Genomic DNA, 17,074 nt, shown 5'->3' with positions numbered 1-17,074 from the left:
AAATATTGTCTTTTCCTGTAATGTTCCTCTTTCAACCCTTTTCATACCCTCAGTGGGGGCGAAGGGCTCAGCATCTCAAAACCAACCCTTTTGCAAGCCCTGCATGAGGATCTCACACATCTTGCTGACATGTGACATCTGTCTCTGTGTTTCAGCCAAAAGTAGAACAAAATGCTTCCATTCCAACCCTGCCTTAATGTATCATTATTAACTAGAACGAGGCCCTCTGAAGGTAGGGATTGTCTTACTCAAGGCGGCATTCCCAGTGTCCCGAGACTGACCCCTGGCAGGAGGTCTGTAAATGTCTCACAATGAATGGAGGAATGGCTGGTTTCCAGTCTTCTCAACATTTGGACTCCTCTCCTTTGACAACGCTTCGGTTTGATTTTATGAAACCCCTAGAGCAATCTTTGATAATAGAATAAAGAGGCCTAGAAAAGCGAGCTGTAAGTGAACTCCAGCCCAGCTTCGGAGGGCACGCCTGTGACTCCCCTCACCCCCATCCCTCGCTGCCTAGGGAAGGTGGTAGGTCGGGCGGAGCTGACGCGCGCCCCAGCCCGGGCTCCCCGTGGGCTTCGCGCCTGAGCGCCGCCTTTTGGTTCCAGCTGGTGGCCGCGGGGCGCACTGCAGGGGCTTCTGCTGGCAGGAGGACGCCGGAGCAGCGCTCTGACGCGCAGCGGGGTTGTCTGGGGATGTTCGCGGAGGTTTTTGGAAGTCAAGTTCAAAGCCAGACTGGAAGCTTTCAGGATAGACACAGTCATCCAAAATACCCTTGGCGTTGACAAGGCCGAGGCAGGCGGTCTGCTCTACCGATGTGCTAGGGGAAAACGGATTCAGAGCGTCCAAATAAAACGCTGTTGATAACATCGGGTTCTTCACGCTGCTCTGGGGCCAAAAATAAGCTATGGAATACAGGCACTGGAATAGATCTTACAGATTTTTTTTTTTTTTAACGCGTTCATTTTATTTTAATGGTTGCTTATGGGAGAAAATAAAGGCATTTGGGGAAATAAATTTTGATAGGAGAGGGTGTTTTGTTTTGTTGAGATGGAGTTTCCCTCCCGCTCTTGTTGCCCACGCTGGAGTGCAGTGGCGCCATCTTGGCTCACTGCAACCTCAGCCTCCTGGGTTCAAGCGATTCTCCTGCCTCAGCCTCCCATGTAGCTGGGATTACAGTCATGCACCACCATCCTCGGCTAATTTTGTATTTTTAGTAGACATGGGGTTTCACTATGTTGGTCAGGCTGGTCTCGAACTCCTGACCACTCACCTTGGCCTCTCATGAGAGGGTTTTTATTTTTACTTTTTACATTTTTAGTAGAGACAGGGTCTTACTATGTTGCCCAGGCTGGTCGTGAACTACTGGGCTCGAGCAATCCTCCTGCCTCAGCCTCCCAAAGTACTAGAATTACATGCATGAGCCACTATGCCCAGCCTCAAAAGGTATTTTTATTTTTATTTGTAAATACAGACAGGATCTTGCTATATTCCCCCGGCTGGTCTTGAACTCCTGGACTCAAGCAATCTTCCCACCTCAGCCTCCCAAAGTGCTGGGATTACAGGTGTGAATCACTGCCCCTGGCCTCAAGAGGTATTTTTAAATAAAACGCCTTTTATAACATGTAATGGAAGTGGTGTCTGATTGTTGTAAATGCATGGAAGAGCCCAGATGCGTATAATGCAGACAATACCAATTGTCATCCCCTCCCTTACCTCTAGCATCACTCCCTAGAGGTAATCACTGTTGACAGTTTAATGAATTGCTCTTCATAAAAATAATGACAATAATAGCAAAAAAATGGATCAAGTACTAATTTTTGTATCAGGCACTGTGCTTTTATCCTTTCTTTGTGGTAGATGCTTTTTTTTTTTCCCCGAGATGGAGCTTCACTCTGTCACCCAGGCTGGAGTGCAGTGGCACGATCTTGGCTTACTGCAACCTCCACATCCTGAGTTCAAGCGATTCTCCTGCCTCAGTCTCCTGAGTAGCTGGGACTATAGGTGCACACCACCACACCTAGCTAAATTTTTGCATTTTTAAAGCAAAGATGGAGTTTCACCGTATTGGACAGGCTGGTCTCAAACTCCTGACATCGTGATCTGCCCACCTCGACCTCCCAAAGTGCTGGGATTACAGGTGTGAGCCGCCACTCCCGGCCTGTGGTGGATACTTTTAATACTCTTGCTCTACAGATGTAAAACCCAAGTCTTAGAGCAAGTGGGTAACTTCCTGAGGTGATATTGCCTTTTATACATTTTTCTCATACATTTACAAAAACATATTATGTGAGTACATCTGTATGTGTTTATCTATACTTTGAATTAATGCGATTTTCTAAAATGAAGTTATCTATAATGTACTGTTGTGAAACTTGCCATTTTGCACTGAATATAATGTAGACACCTTATGTAACAATTTATGATTGTGTTTCGTTCCACTGAGCAAGATGATCTCTATAAACTTCAGTCTCCCTGTAGTTTCCCTGTTATTATCAACATGAAAGTTAATCTATGTATGTAAAGTTCCAGGCTGGCACATAGTAGGTGCTCAAGTAATTACAACTATTAACATTACAATTAGCATTTACTAGTTAAGGTGCAGGTGAATCACCATTGAAAGAGATGCTTTTTGTTTGTTTTCATTTAATGTGGTTGTCCTAATGCAACTAAAATCCACTGGTTTCAAACCACCTGCCAGCTCTCTCTGGATGTTTTACTTTGAGAGTTTGGTTACTGTGGGCTCAAAGAGAAAAGAGAAAAAATAGACAGCTGTGAATGGATGTTTAAGGAACTGTCTAAAGAGGCTCAGAGAAGCAAACAGAAAATGCAAAAACAAGTGAAATCCCGAGAAGAAATCTGACAACAGGAGATCAAGTCTGAAGGCCTTTGCCCCGACTGTATCTCTTGAGATCATTCCCTGGCTGTAGATGAGGTGTGCTCAGAGCCCATCATCTTAGTGAGCCTTTAATGAGAAGCTGTCTCACAGAGCTCAGTTGCCAACCTGGAATAATATGTTAAATCTCTAGAGTACTACTGCCTAATAAATTAGTAAATTGCAGTTCGTTCCGATAGCAGAGGTTGCAAATTGAAACCACAATTTTTTTTTTTTTTTTGAGACGGAGTTTCACTCTTGTTGCCCCGGCTGGAGTGCAATAGTACGATCTTGGCTCACTGCAACCTCCACCTCCTGGGTTCAAGCGATTCTCCTGCCTCAGCCTCCAGAGTAGCTGGGATTATAGGCATGCGTCACCACGCCCGGCTAATTGAAACCACTAATTTTTAAGTTCCAACAGAGGTTTCCGTCATTACAAGAGGCAGGGATTCTGGATGCTTCTAAGTAGAAAATAAACTTGAATTTTTTTTTTTTTTTTTTTGAGACAAGGTCTTGCTCTGTTGCCCATGCTGAAGTACAGTGGTGCCATCTTGCCTCAGTGCAATTTCTGCCTCCTGGGCTCAAGCCATCCTCTTGCGACTGGGACTATAGGTGTGTGCCACCACACCCAGCTAATTTTTTTTTTTTTTTTGTAGAGAAGGGGTTTTGCCATGTTCCCCAGGCTGGTCTCAAACTCCTGAGCTCAAGCAATCCACCACCTCAGTCTCCCAAAGTGTTGAGATTACAGGTCTGAGCCACCACACCTGGCCAAATTCAATATATCCTGTTAATGTCTTCTAGCCTCTGCTAAAATTAAACAACAAACTTGGAATCCTTTGAAATTGTAGTTTTGTTTAACTAACATTTATTGAGCACCTACTACGTGCCAGATAGTGTTGTAGACACTTGTGATATCAGAGAACAAAATGGAAAAAAAAAATTTTTTTTAAACCCTTAGTTTCTACCCTGGTGGTCTGAACTTCAAATGGCCAGGAAAACAACAGCTCCTGATGACCTGTTTTCAGCAACACAACCTTTCTGCGGCATACAGAGTAATTTAATAAAAATAATAATTCCTTACGCTGATTTAACCAGTGTGAATTGCCTCATGATCCCTGGGTTAGTCGACATTTTATGTCTTTGTTTTTGAAATTGAATTAGAACCAGCTCACAGCCCCACATTTTAGGATTGGAAGGGAGTCTGTTGTTTGTCTCTCAGGACATTCTCCCTACCTTGGTATGTCAGGAATCCCGAGGGGACCTCAGAATCCAGGAAGGATGTCTGCTAGGCTTCCCCCAGGAAGGGTGCTGGTCCCCCGGTCCAGGGTTTACTAGGGCTCTAATGTTCCAAACTTCCACTCAGTGTCATTGCCAGAAATTAGTGACCCACTTCCTACAGGTGAGATCCAAACTATTTAACCATCAGTATAGCACAGGCGCCAACCAATCAGAAGACAAGCCAGCCATAGTGCTGGTGTGGGGTCCGGGTACCTCCACTGTGCCTGGCATTAACCTTTCATCACTGGATCATAGGATATAGGGAGGAGGGAAACAAGTGGGTAGCCAGGATAGAGGGGCCACTTAGGAAAGGAAGGATTGAGGCAATGGTTATTGACCAATCATTACAAAAGTATTTAAGTGTGTTGACTACCCATATAGCCACACCTTTGTGTATGGGTAAATACTAGCCCTGCCACGGCTTGCCCATGAAGTGGGGCTGCTGGCTGTGGGAGTGGGTGCTTGCTTGCCCAATTCCCTGCTCTAGACGGTAGGCCCTTGGAAAAAAGGGGGATCATGTCTGTTCCTTTCCTTTCATGGCAAGCTGGACCCAAAGAGCTCTTCGCTATACTCCACCATCTTTTTTCAGAGACAGGGTCTCACTCTGTCACCCAGGCTGGAGTGCAGGTGCATAATCATACCTCCCTGCAGCCTCAAATTCCTGGGCTTAAGCCATCCGCCCCTGTCTCAGCCTCCTGAGTAGCTAGGACTACAAACAGGCGCTACCACACCGGGTTCATTTTTTAATTTTTAATTTTTTTTTCTTTTTTTTTTTTTGAGATGGAGTCTCACTCTGTCACCTAGGCTGGAGTGCAATGGCATGGTCTCAGCTCACCGCAACCTCCACCTCCCGGGTTCAAGCGATTCTCCTGCCTTAGCCTCCAGAGTAGCTGGGACTACAGACGCATGCCACCACACCCAACTAATTTTTGTATTTTTAGTAGAGACAGGGTTTCACTATGTTGGCCAGGCTGGTCTCAAACTCCTGACCTCATGATCTGCCCGCCTCAGCCTCCCAAAGTGCTGGGATTATCCACTGCGCCCAGCCAATTTTTAATTTTGTTAGAGACAAAAATCTTGCTATGTCACCCAGGCTGGTCTTGAACTCCTGGCCCAAGTGATCTTCCTGCCTCAGTTTCCCAAAGTGCTGGGATTATAGGCATGAGCCACTGCACCCAGCCCACTCTATAATCTTTGAACCCAGCCTTCACAGACATCTCTACAGACATCCTCCCATGAGGCCAATCCCTCCTTAAAGGGACTGCCCCTGTGTGGGCTCAGTAGGAATCTGTCCCCTGATGGAATTGACAGCACTTGCCAGCATGTCCTTTAAGTTCTTGGATATAAAAGCCTGATCCCACTCTGGCTTTCTAGGTAATGGTGTAGACTCCACCCCTTCTAAGAATGGCTATTCTAAAGTCCTTCAGGCACAGGGTATGCCTACGTCCTATACACACACAGTATACCCTTTGAAGAAAGTTACCTGTATTACAGTGGCTCTCAATCTTCAATGTGCACACAGGTCACCTGAGGGAACTATTAGAATGGAAAGTTTCAGGGATTCACCCCTAGAGATTCTAGTTAGTTAGGTATCCAGTGGGACACAGGTTTTAAACAAGAGCTCCCTTCAACAGGTGGATCTAATGCAGATGGTCAAAGGGAAATAAACAGCAGGTGATTATTAGCAGGGATTTCAGCTCTATTTGTAAGTCACTTTGTGTTTGCAAAGTAATGACAGATGTGTTGCCCTCTCCAAAGCCCTAAGTCAATTATAAAACATAACTTTGGTTGTTATATTTCACTCTATTACTCTGTTTTCCTTAAGTCATCCACAGCAAACACGGCCAGAGATTGCTTTTAAGATTGGCGATACCTCAAAGTTATCTCAAAGATATAATTAGAGGTAGCATGGTACATTTCCCCAGTCGTGCGGTCCCATTGCCTCCTAGTTATTGTTTGATCTCTAGGAGTGACGGATTCAGAGTGAAAATGGCAATTGGAAATGTTAACCTTTTAGTCCTTCTGTATGGCTAAAATTGTGAACACATGGGGCAGATATTATCTTTATTTTTTGTTTGTCTAGAGGCACCCTCACCCCCTGCCCTTCAAGCGTCCCCTTGACATTTTCTTTTTTTTTTTTGAGACAGAGTCTCGCTCTGCCGCCCAGGCTGGAGTGCAGTGGCGTGATCTCGGCTCACTGCAAGCTCCGCCTCCCGGGTTCACGTCATTCTCCTGCCTCAGCCTCCCGAGTAGCTGGGACTATAGGCGCCCGCCACCTCGCCCGGCTAGTTTTTTTGTATTTTTTAGTAGAGACGGGGTTTCACTGTGTCAGCCAGGATGGTCTCGATCTCCTGACCTCGTGATCCGCCCGTCTCGGCCTCCCAAAGTGCTGGGATTACAGGCTTGAGCCACCGCGCCCGGCCCCCCTTGACATTTTCTATGCGTGCCCTTTTCCTCTGCTTTAGCTGTTGCGAACTTTGTCAGGGTTCAAATGACTGCAGCTCCCATGTGATAGTCCCTGAGATCACATGTAAAGGAATACCTATCCTAACCGTTAGAAGCCACTGAAGCGAATCTGGTGGCTGACTGTCTTCCTTACATGCCACCCTGACCTTTCTTGTTGGGCATGCAAGGCAGGACCAGAATGAGGCCACCTTGCATGACTCTTTTTTTTTTTTTTTTTTTTTTTTTTTTTTGAGACAGACTCGACTTTGTTACCCAAGCTAGAGTGCAGTGGCACAATCTCGGCTCACAGCAACCTCCCTCTCCTGGGTTAGAGTACTTCTCATGCCTCCGCCTCCTGAGTAGCTGGGACTACAGGCATGTGCCACTATGTCCAGCTAATTATTATTTTTTTTTTATTTTTTGGAGAAATGAGGTTTCCCTATGTTGGCCAGACCAATCTCGACCACCTGGCCTCAAGTGATCCATCCACCTCGGCCTCCCAAAGTACAGGGATTATAGACGTAAGCCACCGTGCCCGGCTACATCACTCCCATTCTAAGGAATTCGTTTAAAAATGTAAAGCCCACAGAAAGTTAATAATAAAGACATTACTGTTAGCAAGAAACTTTCGTCTCTGTCACTCCCTTCCCCCTCATTTCCCATATATGACATAGACTTCCTGTTCCTATGAGGAAACTTCCTCTAAAGCAAGTTTCTCAACCCTGTGAGGGCACTGAGGTACATTTGGAAATACGTGGAGGCAATTTTGGTTCAGTGACAGGCCCACCATTCAGAGATGCTGAAGAGTTTACAATGCATACAACAGTCCAACCAAGACCTGTCCTGCCCACCATACTAACAGCAACCGTTAAACACCCCACTCGGCTGTCATTCCTGCCTCAGATCCTTTTCCTCCCAACCCTAGGAAAGGAGTAACTTCTCTAATTGGTGTCTTTGGGAGAAGAAGTGAGCAGCGCAGCTCAGCCCCTACTGGGATGTATTCTTCGAAATCTGGAAACCCAAAGAGAGGGTGAACTAGGGCCTGCTCTTTGCTGGGTGATCAGCTGCCCAGGTAGGCTCTTCTCTGTTAGGAAGACCTGAAATCCATCTATACCAGACCCTGGTGGGAAAATCTATTAATGGCAGTGGAGTGTTACCAAGCCTTTTGGATCACAGTTCTGAAGTCATGTTTCCAGTCCCTTTTATCAGTGACAGAGATGACATTTTCATCTCCATTTGTTTGTCTCCCATATCTTATTGATCAATTGTTTTGAACTAGGAAGGGAATCAAGGAATGCTATTTAATTGGCTCCAACATGTAAAAAAAAGTTTGAGAGTAAAGAGAAAATATCACTGTATGTAAATGTTAGTAGGCTCTAGATTTTCCAGTGATTTTAAGTTTTTAAAATATGTCACAACCACTTAGATTTGTGTTATTCATATGATTTCAGGACATCTAAATGGTATTTTTATTTTTTAAATTATGCCTAGTTTAACTACAAAACAGAATTGAGGCTGCTTTTAAAGAATGCATACAATTTTGTCAGATTTTTTCTTACTTAAAAATATAATGGAGTAGGAAAATAAGGATCCAATAATAAGATAAAGCCAATAAAGTATTAGTACACTAAAATGCATGCTCTTCAGTCTTCCACATTTATTAAAAGTAGGTGGCAAGCTAAACACTAAACTTCCTGGTGGACAAAGGAAAATCGAAAACACAATTATTTTCAAGAATAACTGGCCAGGTGTGGTGGCTCATGTCTGTAATCCCAGTTCTTTGGGAGGCCGAGGCGGGTGAATCATGAGGTTATGAGTTCAAGGCCAGCATGACCAACATGGTGAAACCCTGTCTCTACTAAAAATACAAAAATTAGCCAGGCATGGTGGTGGGTGCCTGTAATCCCAGCTACTCAGGAGGCTGAGGCAGGAGAATCACTGGAACCCGGGAGGTGGAGTTTGTAGTGAGCCATGATCATGCCACTGCACTCCAGCCTGGGTGACAGAACGAGACTCCATCTCAAAAAAAAAAAAAAAGTAACTTTGCCCATTGAATATAAGATTAAAGTATATTTTAACTAATTATATATCAGTGTACCAGTCCTCAGGAGAAAGTCAAGGAGTATTGGCTAATGTCATGTATATAGCTCCAAAAACATCCCTAAAGAAAATGGAACAGCGAGTTAGCTTCAGCTCTTTCTTACGGGTTCCTTCAATGCAAGCCATGAGGATCATGCCAAATCATAATCTAATAAAAGGCCTCCTTCAGGGACCAAAGCAATCCAAGAAAATTGCCCTCTGATGGTCTGGCTTGATGCCCAAACTTACAAGATCTAGATTGTTTTGCCTTTTACAAACACTTTTGAATAGCAGCTATTATTTCCTGTATATGATAAATGTTTAGATTCTATTCTGCCAATACCCCATCATCCATACTAACAAGGTAATGCAAAGACATAAACCATTCCGAATATTGGGCTTTAAAACATTATTAACAAGCACTAGAAAATCTTCATGTTTTTGGCTTTGGATTGCACTTCTTAAATTTTTTTTTCAACAGAAGCAACTTACTTCCTCTATTATATTTTTCTTGGTAGTCTAAACCCCCAATGGATATGGAATGATTTCCACTGGAATAAGGCAATAAGTCATTATAACTTTTATTTATATTTAGTAAAAGGAAGTTTAAAAAAGAAAAAAATGGAAAATAATAAATAAAGCTTTCCCCTTGCTCAGTACCCAAATGACCATGTAGCATGTGTGGTATAGGAGGTACTCAGAGAGAGTTCCACAATGCTTAAGGATTGGAAAATGTACCCCTTTTGTTGTTGTTGTGGCTGCTGTTGTTCATCTGCTGCGTCGGACACTTCTTGAGCACCTCTTCAAAATTTTCTTGGCCCACTAAGTGTAGGGAGTCAGCTCCATCCACTGCTGTGGGACCAGTATCATGCTGGCACTAATATGGGCCTCACTGTACATCTCACTCTTCTGCTCTGGAACTTGGGAATCCTCTTTGAGTAAACAAGAAGAGCAGGAGTGTTTATGCCCATGAAGCCATTCTTGACCAATGGGACACAGGAGCTGATGGATAAATGCTTCTTTTTTGTCCTACAGACACATATTTCTGAAATGAACTCTGTGAGGCTCCCCAAAATATCCCAGTGAGATAGAGCACTAATCACCCTTAGCTGGGGTGGGCTAACTTGGAGGGGCAACTTGGGAACAGGTTCTTGTATGGGTTTTCCATCCTGTGTTTCACTCCCCTGACCTGCATTTTTATTCCTTGTGACCGTATTCCCAAATGAACTATCTGCAAAGAAGACCTTACACTGGCCTGCACTTTGGGTGGGGGTAACCCAGCTAGGATATCTGCTTTGGTCATACTTTACTGTGTTCCCATGTATGTGGATTTACAGATTCTATCCTTCAATTTTAATAAAACCAACTTTCATGTAAAGAAAAATGAACCTCTGAAGATTCCCACAGCAAAGCTGCTGATTGAAGATAAACCGGGAATGTAAGCACAAGATGACAAGAAAATCACAAAGCTGATTCTTCTCTTACTCAAAGGATGAATTCCACACGAGCTACAGAGAAGAAGAAATAACTGGTGTAGCCTTAACAATAAATTAAAATAAGTTTTAAATATTTTTATCTTTATTTTATTCTTTTAAAATTGCATTTAAAAAACAAATTCCAGGTCAGGCGTGGTGTCTCAAGCCTGGTAATCCCAGCGCTTTGGGAGGCTGAGGTTGGAGCTTCACTTGAGCCCAGGAGTTTGAGACCAGCCTGGGCAATGTGGCGAAGTCCTATCTCTGCAAAAAATACAAAAATTAGCCAGGCATGGCAGCCTGTGCCTATAGCCCCAGCTACTCAGGAGGCTGAGATGGGGGAAATCACCTGAACCCAGGAGTTCAAGGCTGCAGGAAGCTGTGATTATGCCACTGCACTCCAGCCTGGGCAATAGAAACCCTATCTCAAAAAACAAACAAACAAACAAAAGCAAAGAAAATAAATTCCATATATTTTTAAAGTTCACAATGAGTGAAGTAGTCCATATATAATTTCTAAATAAACGAATATGCATATATGAGGAGCATGCACTCAACATTTTTTACTGATAGCTTGGAGACCACTGGTCCAAATAAATTCAAGGCTAATCTGAGTGCAATGGTGTTTACAACTAATCAATCACAACCAGTTACAGCTATCTTTGTTCCTTCTCCATTCCCATTGCTCCACTTGACTAGCCTTAAAACATATATAAAAATGAAATGAAATTTTTTTAAAAAATTTTAATTCAAATGATCTTACCTTTCCAGTTTCCTTATCAGCTTTGATTGGGTATAATAGGAGGTGAGCAAAACTGAGTCATTCATAAAAGTTTCCCTCAATAATCCACACTGATGAACAGAACAGATTCATTGATAGATAAACAATTTCTTTTATTTTACATGTCTTTAAAAAATTTTTTTTGTACAGACAGTGAGCTGTGATCACACCACAGCACTCCAGCTTGAGTAATAGAGCGAGACTCTGTCTCAAAAAAACCTAAAAAGTGAATGATAAATAAATATAAAAATATTTGTCAGTGTACCTCTAACAATGCCTTTAGTAAATAAAAGGTAAAATCATAAAGTTTTTGGAGGCAAATATGGAAGAGTATCTTCAGGACTCAAGGGTAAGCAAGAGTTTCTAAGGTTCAGAAGGCAAAATCACAAAAGAAACATTTGATACATTGAAATTTGTTTAAATTAAAAACTTCTGCTCATCAAAAGACAATTAAGAAAATGCACAGGTGGCCGGGCACGGTGGCCTTCGCCTATAATCCCAGCACTCTGGGAGGCCGAGGCAAGTGGATCACTTGAGGCCAGGAGTTCAAGACCAGCCTAGCCAACACGGTGAAATCCTGTCTCTACAAAAAATACAAAAGTTAGCCAGGCGTGGTGGCACATGCCTGTGGTTCCAGCTACTGGTGAGGCTGAGGCACAAGAATCGCTTGACCTCAGGAGGTGGAGGTTGCCGTGAGCCAAGACTGGGCCATTGTACTCCAACCTGGGCAACAGAGAGAGACTCTGTCTCAAAAAAAAAAAAAAGAAACAAACAAAAGAAAAGAAAATTCACAGGCAAGCTACAGACTGGGAGAAAATATTTGCAAAACATACTCGTGACTAAGGACTTATATCTAGGATATACAAGTAATTCAATAATAAAGACAACTAATCCAATTTTAAAAGGGCAGAAGTAACATTTCACAAAAGATATAAAAATAGACAATAGGTCAGGCCTGGTGGCTCATGCCTGTAATCCCAGCACTATGGGAGGCCGAGGTGGGCGGGTCACTTGAGGTCAGGAGTTCGAGACCAGCCTGGCCAACATGGTGAAACCCCCATCTCTACTAAAAAAAAAAATAACAATAATTAAAAAAAAATAATCAGCCAGGCATGGTGGTAAGTGCCTGTAGTCCCAGCTACTCAAGAGGCTAAGTCAGGAGAGTTGCTTGAACCCAGGAGGCGGAGGTTGCAGCAAGCCAAGATGGTGCCACTGCACTTCAGCCTGGGTGACAGAGGGAGATTTTGTCTCAAAAAAAAGCAATAAACACGTAAAAACGATGAATGATTTATTCATTCACTCTACAAACATTCACTGAGTATTATACACCAGGAGGTGGGAGCAGTTTTCGTGTGGGAAGGGGAGGGTGCATGCTGTTGAGCTGGACTGCAGGAGCTGGGGTAAGAGTTAGGAAAAAGAGGAGGGGCACACTGTCATACCCACAGATCCATTCAGTCTAATAGGGTCTTGGCTGGGTCTCTCTGAGACGGACCTGTGCGGACCTGCGTCCCTCCCTCCCCTTTGGGAGGTGGCGAGGGATAGAAAGCCCCTCAACTCTCAGCCTGCCTGAGCAGGGACTGGTATGTCTTCTAAAGGGCGAAGTGACTTTGACCCTGGGTTGCCGCCAGCACAACCAAGGAGGTGGCTGGACAACTGGAGGATGAACAGAGAGCCCATCCCCCACTGACCCGGAAATGGCCACCTTCAAAGGCCAAGACCACCGGTCCCAGGAAGACATGCTGACTTTGCTGGAATGCATGAAGAATAGCCTTCCAACCAATAACAGTTACAAGTTCAAAACCACCTAATCACATATGGGGACAAAGTAGCATTTAAAGATTTCTGGAGACATGACAAGTTCAATAGGTAGAGATTTCTTTTTTCTTCTTCTTGTCCTTCTTCTTCTTTTTGGCTTTGTTTTGTTTTCTAGACAGGATCTCATTCTGTCACCCAGGCTGGAGTGCACTGATAAGATCATAGCTGATTGCAGCCTCAAACTCCTGGGCTCATGCAATCTTCCTGCCTCAGTTTCTGGAGTAGCTGGACCCACAGGTGTGAGTCATCACACAGGGCTAATTAAAACAAATTTTTTTTGTAGAGATGGAGTGAGAAATGGGTGTTGGCCAGGCTGGTCTCAAACTCGCAGCCTTAAGCATCCTCCCACCTTGGCCTTCCAAAGTACTGGGATTACAAGCATGAGCCTCTGTGCCTGGCCTAAATGAGTGAAAATTTATAACAAGGTGAGGAAGTTGTGCACTTTGACAGAATTGATCCTCAAAGCCAGAAACATGTTAAAAATCCTTAATAAGGTTAAACTCAAAAAACTCAGACAACACCCAGACTTCCCAAAGAAGTCTCTGATCTCTTATTTCCACTTCTTTATGGAGAAGCAGGCCAAGTGTGCGAAACTCCACCCTGAGAGACGTAACCTGGACTTCACCAAGATTCTGTCCAAGAAATAAAAGGAGTTTCCTGAGAAGATGAAATGAAATACATGGAGGACTTTCCAAGACAGAAACAGAGTTTGAGTGAAACCTGGCCCATTTCAGGAAGGATCATCCCAACTTAATCGAGAATGCCAAGAAGCCAGACATCCCCAAGAAGCTCAACTGTCCGACCCAGCAGCTGTGGTACACCCATCAGAAGAAAGAGTTTAGTGTATGTGTGTTTTTGGGTTTTGTTCTGAGACAAGGTCTCATTCTGTCACCCAGCCTGGCCAACATGGTGAAACCTCCATCTCTACTAAAAAAAAAAAAAAAATTAAAAAAAAAAATCAGCCAGGCATGGTGGTAGGTGCCTGTAGTCCCAGCTACTCGAGAGGCTATCACGGCTCAATGCAGCCTCAACCTCTCAGGCTCAAGCGGTCCTCCCACCTCAGCCTCCCTAGTAGCTGGGACTACAGGCACACACCACCATGCCCAGCCTATTTTTTTTTTTTTTTTTTGAGACGGAGTCTCGCTCTGTCACCCAGGCTGGAGTGCAGTGGCCGGATCTCAGCTCACTGCAAGCTCCGCCTCCCGGGTTCACGCCATTCTCCTGCCTCAGCCTCCCGAGTAGCTGGGACTACAGGTGCCTGCCACCTCGCCCGGCTAAGTTTTTGTATTTTTAGTAGAGACAGGGTTTCACTGTGTTAGCCAGGATGGTCTCGATCTCCTGACCTCGTGATCCGCCCGTCTCGGCCTCCCAAAGTGCTGGGATTACAGGCTTGAGCCACCGCGCCCGGCCTGCCCAGCCTATTTTTAAACATTTTGTGTAGAGACAGGATTTCACTATGTTGCTCAGGCTGGTCTTGAATCCTGGGCTCAAGCGATCCACCTACCTTGGCCCCTTAAAGTGCTGAGCTTACAGGCATGAGCCACTGTGCCTGGCCAAGAAGGTGTATCTTAAAGTGTGGCCAGATGCCCCTACAAGGAGGTGAAGGACTTTCTGGGGAAGTAGTGCTCTCAGCTCTCAGACAAAAAAAAAAAAAGACTGAAATGGATTCATGAGGCTCCAGGAGCAGTGGAAATAGTACAAGGAGATCATGCAGACCTATATCCAGGAGCACCCTGAGCCAAACATCTCTGAGGAGGGCCCCATCAAGTCCACCCTCACCAAGGCTGAACACCAGCTCAAGGACAAATTTGATGGGCGACCCACCAAACCACCGCAGAACAGCTACTCACTGTACTGTGGAGCTCATGACCAACTTGAAGGACCTGCTCAACACGGAGCGCGTGATATGCCGTGGGGCCAGCAGTGGAAGCTGCTCTCCCAGAAGGAGAAGGAAGCCTAAGTGTGACCAGAAAACAAAAGATTATGAGGTGGAGCTGCTGCGTTTTCTCAGGAAACTGCCCCAGGAGGAGCAGCAGCAGGTCCGGTGGGAGGAGAGCGTGCTGAACATCAACAAGAAGCAAGCCGCCCGCCCGGGCTCCAAGAAGCCAGCCCAGGAAGAGGGTAAGGAAGCCTCTGAGAAGCCCACGTGGCTTCTCGGTGGATGGAAATTGGCAGTCATCTCCCGGAGTCAGAAGAAGCACTACAAAAGCTGGCCAATGAGCAGCAAAAGCATATAAGGTGCACCTGGACCGCTGGGTTAAGGGTCTCTGTCCCCCAGTGGGCCATGTTCATCTGCCCCCAGGAAAAGCAGCAGCAGATGCAGGATGAGCAGCCTGGGTTCTTGGAGGGCAAGCTGGCCTGCATGCTGACCCGAAGGTGGAGTGACTTGTCTGAGAAGGGCAAGTACAAGGCCAGAGAGCAAGCCGGGCAGGGAGTGCCAGGAACTCAGCAAGCCGCCTGAGTCACCCAAGACAGCACAGGAGATCTGGCAACAGAGCATCATCAGCAACTACCTGGCCTGCTTTAAGAACGACCGGGTGAAGGCCTCGAAAGCCATGGAGGTGACCTGGAATCACAAGGAGGAGAACCTGATGTGAATTGAGAAGGCAGCCAAAGACCAAAAGCGATGAGAGAGCTGAGTGAGATGCGGGCACTTCTAGCTGCTACAGACTCTTCCAAGATGATGAAATTCCAGGGAGGAAGCAAGAAGCCTCGTGAACCGGAACCAGAAATTCTTCCAGGAAGCTGAAACACCTGCCACAGATGGAGCGCACAGTGGATGGAAATTGGCAGCCCTCTCCCGGAGCCAGAAGGAGCACTACAAAAAGCTGGTTAATGAGCAGCAAAAGTGTACAAGGTGCACCTGGACACCTGGGTTAAGGGTCTCTGTCCCCAGGACCACACAGCCTAGAAAAAGTACATCTCCAATAAATGTAAGAGCATGACCAAGCTGCGGACTCGAACTCCTCTGAGTCCAGACAAATGATCCTGCAGTCCAAGTCAGAGTCCTAGGAGGATGATAAAGAGGATGAGGGCCATGAGGACAAGGGTGGGGAAAACGTGTGAAACGTGGCCCATTTCAGGAAGGATCATTCCAACTTGATCAAGAATGTCAGGAAGTCAGACATCCCCAAGAAGCTCACCCCTCCCCGCAACCAGCAACTGTGGTACACTCATGAGAAGGTGTTTTGTGTATATGTGGTTTTTTTTTTGTTTTGAGACAGGGTTTCTGTCTGTCGCCCAGGCTGGAGTGCAGTGGTGCGATCATGGCTCACTGCAGCCTCAACTCCCAGGCTCAAGTGATCCTCCCACCTCAGCCTCCCGAGTAGCCGGGACTACAGGCACATGCCACCACGCCTGGCTATGAGAATGGGGACTCCTCTGAGGATGGCAGGAACTCCTCTGAGTCAAGCAGCAAGGAAGGGGATGAGAATGAGGAGTATGATGAGGATGAAGATGAGTCCATGGGCAGCAGCTCCAGCTCTTACTCTTCAGGGAACTCCTCAGACCCTGAATCCAGCTGAGGCTCAGCCCCATGCTGGGGCAGCCAGGGAGAGCCCAGGAGCTCCCCTCTCCAGCTGGCCACCTTTGTTTCTCCCCCATGTCTATCCCCTCCCCACTGGCCTCCCCCACTTTCTTTCTTCCTTTCTTTCCTTTTTAAACAAAATGGGGATGGGGGCTGGAGGAGTCCAGGCCAGCACTCTGTGACATTAGCCCTGGGGGGTCCTCCAGGGAATGCAACCATCACACTGAGCCAGTCCCAGACCAGCTGGGCCCACCCCACCCACTTCTGCACTTGCGGTTCCAGCATGGATGATGGATGGGGAAATGCGGTTGGGGGTGAGTGTGTCCCGAAGAATTCAGTGAGCCCCTCCACACCTGCAGCCCAATGCAAGATGGGGTGGAAGCTTGGGGAGGACTCCTTTCTTCTCCAAGGAGCCTGCCACTGAGACCCCCAAATTAGAACTAGAAGCAGGGAACATGTGGGGAGAGGAAGGAGGTGTCTTTGAGAAAATAGGCACTGTCCTGATGTCCCTCTCCCCTACTCTCTGGGGAGCCACTCATGGGGGAGGGGGCAGAAGTGTCTTTTGTATAGGTGTATGTATATATTTTGTAAGCTCTGAGTCATCAATGAGACATTTCCTACCAAGTATATATATACACACACAGATATATACACACATACATACATATACATACTCTACATATATATACACAAACACCAAGTGAATAAGACAACAGCTGTGCTCCTAAGGGCCTCATTGTTGGGTGGGAAGTCAATTAAACAGAGTCCTGAAGCACAGTGATGAGCGCTATTATAAACTGCTGTAT

General features: G+C 45.6%; 1 pseudogene; it reads left to right on the top strand.

Annotated features, from left to right (window-relative positions):
* The first annotated feature begins 4,214 nt into the window (after positions 1-4,214).
* Positions 4,215-16,329, top strand: LOC102142049 (nucleolar transcription factor 1-like; annotated as a pseudogene).
* Positions 16,330-17,074: the final 745 nt, after the last annotated feature.

The sequence above is a fragment of the Macaca fascicularis genome, chromosome 2, assembly GCF_037993035.2.
Source record: "Macaca fascicularis isolate 582-1 chromosome 2, T2T-MFA8v1.1".
Lineage (NCBI taxonomy): Eukaryota > Metazoa > Chordata > Mammalia > Primates > Cercopithecidae > Macaca > Macaca fascicularis.
The sequence above is the reverse complement of the archived record's forward strand: the minus strand, read 5'-3'. Positions and strand labels throughout refer to the sequence as shown.